The 9,397-nt window shown below is 40.8% G+C and overlaps 1 pseudogene; it reads right to left on the reverse strand.

The window, feature by feature from the left end:
• Positions 1-8,673: 8,673 nt before the first annotated feature.
• On the reverse strand, positions 8,674-9,144 carry LOC117724044 (large ribosomal subunit protein uL23 pseudogene; annotated as a pseudogene).
• Between the last annotated feature and the right edge of the window lie 253 nt (positions 9,145-9,397).

Here is a 9,397-nt window from a genome sequence, read left to right on the forward strand (position 1 = left end):
GAGTCTACACTTTCATTTTCATCACACATTCATACCTGGGGTGGTCTAACTTCCCTGATTATATATCATTCAATTCCATTAGTGACTGGGTGATTTTGGAGACAGCTCAGCTCACAGCTTGGCACTGCTCCTGTGCCCCTCTCTCTGGAAAGCTTTCTGGGTACAGGTGTGATAGTCACTGTGCTCAGGTCTTAGAACTGAGACGTCATTGATGTTCTAATTTTCTTTGTGTTGGTTTAAGGCCATGACCAAAAGCAACTTGGAGGAAAAAAGGTTTATTTGGGTTACGTGTCTTCATCATAGTCCATCATGAAGAGAAGGCAGGGCAGGAACTCAAAGCGGGAACTGAAGAAGAAACTGTGGAGAAACAGTGCTTCCTGGCTTGCTTCCCATTGCTTGCTCGGATTGTTTTCTTATACAACCCAGGACCACACACCAGGGTAGCAGCGTCCATAGTGGGCTGGACTCTTCCACTTCGTTAACCAAGAGAATAACCCACAGACATGTTCACAGAGGAATCTGATGAAGATAGCCTTCATTAGAGAGTTCCTCTTCCATGATGACTGTATTTTGTGTCAAGTTGACAAAAACTAACCATCACAATGGCCCTGGAGGAACTCATAGAGACATAACAGTGGTGTGTACAAAGAGACCCACTGCATGTCTTTCTAACCTTCAACGTCATGACTCTGACAGGCATATGGCTGAAACATTATCTTTGCACCTACAGTTCTTCATTATACTTCCTTCCCCAAATCTCCTGCCTTAAGCAGTATATCCAAAATGTGGAGCTTCTGAGGATTTAGAAATTCCATTTCCTCACTGTAGTGATGGATCATGCATGGCCCCAGCTATGAGACTATAGTATCAAATAACAGGTACTCCACATCTGCATCCTGAGCTCCCAAAAGAAACAAGACAACCTTGTCAGGACTTTACCTCCCTGACTTCTCTCTGCTGCTTGTCCCTGGGAAGGAAATGAAAACATGGAAACCTTACCGCCTTTTGTAGTAGGTGTGGGCCAGCATTATGTGTAAAAATTCACATGTCTGTGGGTGCCTTCCATGACTTTTCCCAACCACCACCATGGAGAACAGAGAGAACAGGCCATCCCTGTGTGTGAGCTTTGTCCTGTTCTTGTTTATTCCAAGGAGGACATGGCTGTCTTTGCTTGAAGTACAATAGTATGATAACACTTCCTAAAGCCTTACAAGATTGTACCTGATGTATTTCCCAGATTTAAGAAAGAGAGAAAGTCACTAGCTTCAAGAGAACTGGGGGACCATGAGATACTCACAAGGCCAGCATGAGATCCTGAGGCATCTTTCTCCACTGATATTCTAGTCAACTCTATATAAGCATCTAATAATTGACAGGCATGAACTTTCTGATAGTACAAATCTGAGTTGTATGTAAACCTTTCTGTTAGTACCCTCTCTACCTGTAATGAACAAACATTTCTTTATATCTCTCCAAGAAGTCATACAATTGATATCTGAACCAGAGATAAGCCAGGGTGGAGTGTGCACAGAGAAAATCTTACCGTGTTCCCTTCTTTAGTGTACCCCGTCTATGTATTATCCATCAGGTAAGTATTTGGGTGGCTTTGATTGGTTATAGGCAGACAGAACATGGTGTAATTCTCTAAATGCAGAGGCTAGATTGTAAGAAAGCTGTGGTAGCAGTCATATGGCCAGAGTTATGAGTGACAAAATGTGCCTGAAACCATGTGGAAAAGAAAAAAAGGAAAGAAGAAAGGAAGGAGGGAAGGAAGGAAGGAAGGAAGGAAGAAGAAAGAAAGAAAGAAAGAAAGAAAGAAAGAAAGAAAGAAAGAAAGAGTGAGAATCAGATGGAGGGGCTTGCCTGTGTCATTAGGAAGCAAATGTGTTATGATCTGTGTTGAGTTGGAGTTTGTATAAAAATACTTGGCAAAAAGCAAAATGCTTTACTTGTGAGTTTCTGGGAGGCTTTAAAATCCAAACAGCTAGCTGAAGGGGTAAATGAAAGGAAGGGGTAAGTGTATTTCTCCTTGCAACTCCTGCTGAGGAGGAAGAAGACCTCATAAAGCACGACTCGATCTACAGGACCTCTAATGAAGTGACTGTGATGGCCACTTTTGGTTGTCAACTTGACAACATCTGGAATCAACTGCCACTCAAGCAGAGCAGCTAGGAACTCGTGTGAAGGATTTTTCTTATTCGATTATTTGATGGGGAAGACCCGTGCTAAATATGGGCTATTCCTGCTGGTGGAAGCCTATGTAAAATGTCATGAGAGTTGGAAGCTTTTGCTTTTTGCCTGCATGCCCTCACTATTGATGACAATTTCATTTATCCTGTTTCTGAGGCATTCCTTCATCCTATTTCTTCAGGATTTGAACATTTACTGAAGACCAGTAGCTCTTTAGGACTTCCAATGCAAGGTTAGGACTGCTGAGGTATTCAGTCCTGGGAACTGAACTACTGCATTCTCAGCCTTTGCATTGGGAGATAACCAGTTGTTATCTAATTGCTGGCACTGTCTGGAATCCAGCTCATGAAGCTATATATATATATATATATATATATATATATATATATATATATATATTCATTCTATCAGTTCTGTTCCTTCAGAGAACCCTGACTGATACAGTGACCAAGTCAGAGCTGTTTCTTATGACCAGAGGTCTAATGTTGAACTGTGGATTTATTAACCACTTATTAATGTGCAAACCACTTGAGCTGTTTTAGTGGACACTGGAGAGTCAGGTGTACCTTAATTCATAGGACCACCAAAGGCACCAGTGTTAGGGTAACCGTGGATAGATACGGAGACAGACCAGCACAGGCAAAAACATTTAAGCTTCTTCTGGGCCAGGAAATCCTCTACCCCTTTTTCAGAGGTCCTGTGTACATCTCTGCCAGTGCCGGAAGGTACACTGGATGAGTGTTCACTGATAAGGCCTACCAAAATAGAAAAGCTGTCATCTGCAGTTGTATGAAATGGAAGCCAGCAAAGTTGAGTAATTTCTGACCCAGCTCAAATCCCTTTCAGTAGCAAGGTGTAGTCTGTAAAGCAGCCAGACAGCCCATTATGACCAACTGTGGATTAGACAGAATTAAATAAAATAGCATATCTAATCAATGGTACCTAACAATGCTCTTTTGATAGGGCAGTTGATGTGAGGGCAAGACCTTGCTTACTCTCTCTGTCACACTTGCTTACGTTCTAGAGTGTATGTGTCTTCAGTTCCCAAACCCAGTCACATTAATTTGTATACTCACCATAGACAACAGTAGCCCTTCAGAGTACTTCCCCAAGGTTGTCTTCATAATTCTAGTACTTTTTCATAAGATGGTGGCCTGGGGACTTTAAATGGTTATTTTTGTCAACTCTTTGAAAAAAATCATTATATAGAGTATGTCCTAGTTTCATATTTATTACATCCTGTTGATGTAATAAAATGCTCCAACAAAATCAATGTTGAGGTGAGAAGGTTTATTTCATTCCATAATTCCAGGTTATGGACCATCACTGTGGAGGAGCCAGATTGCCACATTGCATTCATTGTGAAGACAATGAGAAGAATAAAGGAGTGCATGCCAGTGCTTACCTCCTCTTCTCATTCTTCCACAGGCCACAGTCCTGTCTATGAAATATACCCAAATTCAGGGTGAGTCTTCCTACATTAATTATCACAATAAAAAGTTTCCTTACAGGGATACCCATAAGCCAACCTATCCTACATCCATCTTCATAGAGACTTTCTCCTGAGGTGATTCTTAATTGTATCACCTTGACTAAATTAACCATCACAGATGATACAAAATTAACCATGAGGGCTGTTGCCTGAACCCTCCATCCGGCCTTGGACACAGTGGGTGAGAAGGTGTGGGATCAACAGTACAGATTCTGGGAGCAGATGAGAATGCAGAAGCAAACACATTTTATACCTCTACCCACATCCCACTGGGCCCAAGCAAGCATGTCCTTCATGTGTCAGTATCTGATTGTCTGTCATTGTCTGTATCACCAATCACTAGGCTCTCAGGCAGGCTTCAGTTTGGCCCTTATGCAGAAGTCACCTCCACAGCTGTCCCTTTTACAGAGGGTTTTATAGTTTTATATTCAGGTTCAAAGAGATAGAGAATTTACTTCAGGGTACAAGAACTGGGCACAATTATGGAAGATAAAACTTGTCCTAAGTTTGAGAGACTTATGGCTAAATAAGATGCAAATAATTCCTGCAAAATTATTGAGAAAACCAAAAGCGAGTTGGGGGGAGGGTGTTTATTTGGTTTTCATTTTATTGTTCAACATTGAAGAAAGATAGAGCAAGAACTTAAACAGGACAAGAACCTTGAGGCACGAGCTTGTACAGAGGGCATGGTGTGCTGCTAATTACCTCAGGTCCCAAGGCTTGCTTAGGACCACCAGCCAAGGGATGGCACCACCCACTATGGACTGGGCCAACTCACATCAATCACTAATTAAGAAAATTAATTATAGGTTATCGGCTTGCCCTACCTTAGAGAGGAACTTCTCAATTGAAGTTTCCTCTTCTCAAATGGTTACAACTCGTGTCAGGTTAACATAAAACTAGCTATCAGAACCACACAACAGCCAGACCCGTAATGTAAAGTCAGCAGCTGAAGAGCCTACACTCAGAAGGTATTCTGCCTGAGTGAAGAAATACATTCCCAGAATGATGCATAAGTTATTGATTTAAAAGGCCAGTTACTAAAGGTTCATTTTCTTCCTAGAGATAGATGTTAGTCCAGGGAAGTTCCTGAGACTTCTACAGGGCATAGGCAATTACTATTAATGTTGATTGCCCACCTGAACTGGGTACAAAATGCTTATTATTAAAAAGACCATTTATTTGGTATTGTTATAGAAACAGGCAGATTGATGAATGAAATTGAATTAAAGACCCGGGAGTAAATCCACATAGATACAGACACTTAATTTTTGACAAAAAAAGCCAAAACTACACAATAGAAAAAATGATGCTGATCTAACTGGATGTCTACATGTAGAAAAACGCCAACAGATCCATATTTATCACCCTGCACAACACTCAAGTCTAAGTGGATCAAAGGCCTCAACCAAAAACTAGATATACTAAATCTAATAGAAGAGAGAGTGGGAAATAGCCTTGAACACATTGCCACAAGAAACAATTTCCTGAACAGAATACCAATGGATCAGGCTCTAAGATCAACAATTGATAAATGGAACCTCATGAAACTGAAAGCTGTAAGGCAAAGGTCACTGTCAATAGGACAAAACGGCAGCCCAGAGTTTGGGAAAGGATCTTCACCAACCCTATATCTGACAGAAGACTATGATACAAAATTTATAAAGAAATCAAGAAGTTAGACACCAACAACCCAAATAACCCAATTAAAAAATGAGGCACAGAGCTAAACAGAGAATTCTTAACAGAAGAATCTCTAATGGCCAGGAAACACTTAAAGAAATGTTCAATATCTTTAGTCAGAAGGAAAATGCAAATCAAAATAACTCTGAGATTCCAACTTAAGCCAATCAGAATGGCTGAGATCAAAAACTCAAGGGACAGCACATGCTGGCAAGGATGTGGAAAAAGGTGAAATAGACTCTTGATGTGACAGACCTCAGACTTTCAGCACTGGCAACAGTGATTTTTGTACATAAACATCCAGGGTGCAAGGAATAGAGGCGACAAAGAGAATTTTTCACATCCTATACCAAACTTGCTTGGCGTGAATGTTTAGAACCTTTGCCCTATTTTGCTATTCCTAGACATAGAACGGTTTTCAGAGTCAGAAGCAGATGCATAATTTGAGATACCACAGCAGAGCCCCCATTAAGGAATCTGGGAGTATTTCAATATGGTAGTTGGATATGGTGGCTCTGGCCTAGGATTCCAGTACTTGAGAAGCTGAGGCTAACTTGGGCTGCATAGTGAGTTGAGGTTGGCCTGTGCCACAGAGTAAAATGTTAGCTCAAGGGAAAAAAAAAGAAAGAAAACTTAACAAACAAGAATCTTAGATTCTTAGATGGAATTGTGTCAATGAAAAAATGACACAGACCGTGGGAGGCCTAATCTGTGTGACTCAGACCCTGGCTTTCTCTTAGCATCAATCCTGCCCTGCATGAGGCTCACCTCTTGCAGCCGGTGGTCTCAGCTGCAGCTTATGCTGCCTCTGCATAATTGTGTGAGTGCTCCTGAGAGATCCCATGTGGCCCATATTTTTCTCCAGGTTCAAGCAGAACACATGCTGACTTGGCGATGCCCCATTCCTCATCAAGCATGGCCCACGATCCTGGCCTCCAAGCAGCCTGAGGTCTTCCATTCATTCATGGCATCTCCAACAAGAAGATATTGTTGCCTTCATAGGAGGAGACTGAGGGGTCATGGCAGAAGCCTAAATGCAACCAGGTAGGTTTGTCCATCTAGAGTTAGACAGGTGTTTTGGCCCTACAGGCACTTGTGAGAACCACACCACACAGGTAAGCTGGTAAGCTGACACTATAAAGTCCACCAATACTCTCTGATAATGCATCAAAGCAACCATGGGACTGTTCAAAAGCAAAATAAAGAATACACAGGAAGAATGTATTAGGACTATTAGTTTTTACACTAATTTTGAGTGTTTCACAGTCAAAGTAACAACAAAGTCCGTTGCTGTCATAGAAAGCAAAGGTGGTACCCTCCAAGAGAGCTTCAGATAGCTCAACAGAAACTTAACTCATTATGATACATTCAGTATTTAACAGCCTCACTTCCTTAATAGTTTTAAAAGTAATTACAAAATAGAAAATGAGTTACTTTGTTAAGGCATCATAGAATTCTTTTTAGTATAAATACATAATAAACAAAAGCATACCATTTTCAGAGAAAAAGAATAATATGTTTGCTGAAACAGAGCTGCTGGTAACATTTTATTGTGTATTGTGTGCCTTTGTGTGTTGCACTCATGTGTTTGTGTGTGCATGCGTGTGTGTGTGTGTGTGTGTGTGTTTTGAGATGAGGTCTTGCTGTGTTGACTATTTTGGTTTTGAACTTGTGGCCTCACATACATGATTCTCTTACCTCATCCTTCTGAAGAGGATTGGTGAAAAGCATGCTCTACAATGTCCACCTAAGCTTCTTGTCCGATGACAACTAGTTAACTTGGTATTTTTTGATGTTAGTCCAAAGCATTTGTGGGTGTGTGTAACTTGGAGTAAATGGCTATAGTTGTGGTAATAGAATTATTGCCAAAACTCCATATTTCACCTTCTCAGTATGATGGAGCCCATTAACTCTTTCTGCCGTCTGACTTGAGAAGCTTTGCTTCCGTCCTGCTGTGCTCATCTTCCTAAATGTGAGACCACGCTGTGTATACAGCACTGGACATGTGGCTCAGTCACAGACCACTCACCAGAGGAATACAAAGTCTTCAGTTTGATCTCTCATACAGCACAGAAGATATCGTGCTCTGAGCTCTCATCCATACTTAGAAACATGATATTTTGCAAGTTAACTAAGCAAAAAGTGTCTATTTAAAATATACTCACATATCATTTACTTACGATCATAACTATTTTTGACTCATAAGTTTTGCCCTGATATCTATGGCATCTGGTAGTAATATTTTAACTTTGCTGTACTTTGACATACTTTGCTCATGTCTTTCAAGGAAAATTTTAAATACTTTTTGTGACATCTTAGTTAAGGTAGAAATTCTACTCTTGTTGCTCTTTTGGCAGAAAATTTCATCTATTCCCACTTATTAAGACAACATATATATTTGGCTTCATTATTACTATACTCTGTGGCTTCTTCAGTATCTACTTTGTTGCAATCTAGCTCAGGGTTTTTCTCTGCCTTCCTTCTCCATCCCCCAGTTACCTGACTTCTTTATACTGTAACTCTTTCTCAGTGAAGGCTATGCCTCATCCCCCACCTCCTCACCACAGCCCATAGGCTTTCATAAATGTACTTTCTCCCTTTCTTCCTGATTGTTAGCAAAAAGTTTTAATTTTAGTGTTTTAATCTGCTTTTAGAGTGCATTAAAATTCATGGTGAGATTGTCAATGTATAATTAACATTACATGGCTTTAATCTTCATCAGGTGGTCTGGAAATTACATCCCTGCCTACTGAGAGATGTTTTTCTGATTGTGTTTCCTTTGTTTGGCTTAAGGGATTTCTCAAGCACCCTCCTTCCCAAAGTTTACACAAACCTCTGCAAGCACAGAGCATAGAATCTCATGATTCCATTACTCATGAATAATAACTATAATGATAAAAGATTCTAACTTCCATAGGTTTGGAGTTTACACTTAAAAGTCTAGATCACAAGACTTGAGTGATGGATCAATGCTTAAGTGCCCTTGAGGTCTTTGCCAAGGACCTGGATTCAGTTTTCAAGATCCATATGGAGGCTCACAAATGTCTAAAACTCCACTTTCAGGTGATACGATGCCCTCTTCTGGCTTCCACTGTACTGCACACATGTAGTGCACGTACATGCAGACAGAACACTCACAGAACACAATAGATGAATAAATCTTGAAAAAGTCCAGATTCCAACAGGACTGTGGGGTAAGCTAACATAGAATTTATTTTTTTAAACCCTGTAAAAGTATCTTTTATATTTTTAATTTTTTTATGGTGACAAAAATAGTGTACATTTAGAATTAGTCATCTGGACTCAGGTTAGATGATCCCAATCTTGTTGGCAACGTCTACAGCACCATAATCAGGAGCCAAGCCAACATACGCCTTCTTCTCTCCATCAGGCCTTATCAGGGTATTGACTTTGGCCACATCAATGTCATATCTTTTCTTCGCAGCCTGTTTGATCTGATGCTTGTTGGCCTTGACATCCACAATGAACACAAGTGTGTTGTTGTCCTCTATTTTCTTCGTGGCTGACTCAGTGATCAGTGGGAATTTGATGATAACATAGTAGTCAAGCTTGTTTCTCCTGGGTGCACTTTTCCGAGGATATTTTGGCTGCCTCTGGAGCCACAGTGTCTTGGGCCTCTGGAAGGTGGGTGATGTTTGGATCTTCTTCTTTTTGTGGCTGTGAACGCCTTTCAGCACTGCCTTCTTAGCTTTCAAGGCCTTCGCTTTGGCTTCGGCTTTGGGAGGGGCAGGAGCTTCGTTCCTCGCTTTCTGTGCCATCTTGAATATCTTTTAATTGCCTGACAGCATTGTCATCTCAGAGGCTTACTGCCTTTATCTGCTAACCTAGGCTTAATCCCGGAAGATTCTAGCCTACATGCAATCTTTTCTTTTTATCGGATATTTTATTTATTTACATTTCAAATGTTATTTTCTTTCCAGGTTTCCTCTTCAGAAAGCCCTTATCCCATCCTCTGCTTCTATGAGGGTGCTCACACACCCACCTACCCACTCCCACTTCCCTGCCCTGGCA

The sequence above is a fragment of the Arvicanthis niloticus genome, chromosome 19, assembly GCF_011762505.2.
Source record: "Arvicanthis niloticus isolate mArvNil1 chromosome 19, mArvNil1.pat.X, whole genome shotgun sequence".
Classification (NCBI taxonomy): domain Eukaryota; kingdom Metazoa; phylum Chordata; class Mammalia; order Rodentia; family Muridae; genus Arvicanthis; species Arvicanthis niloticus.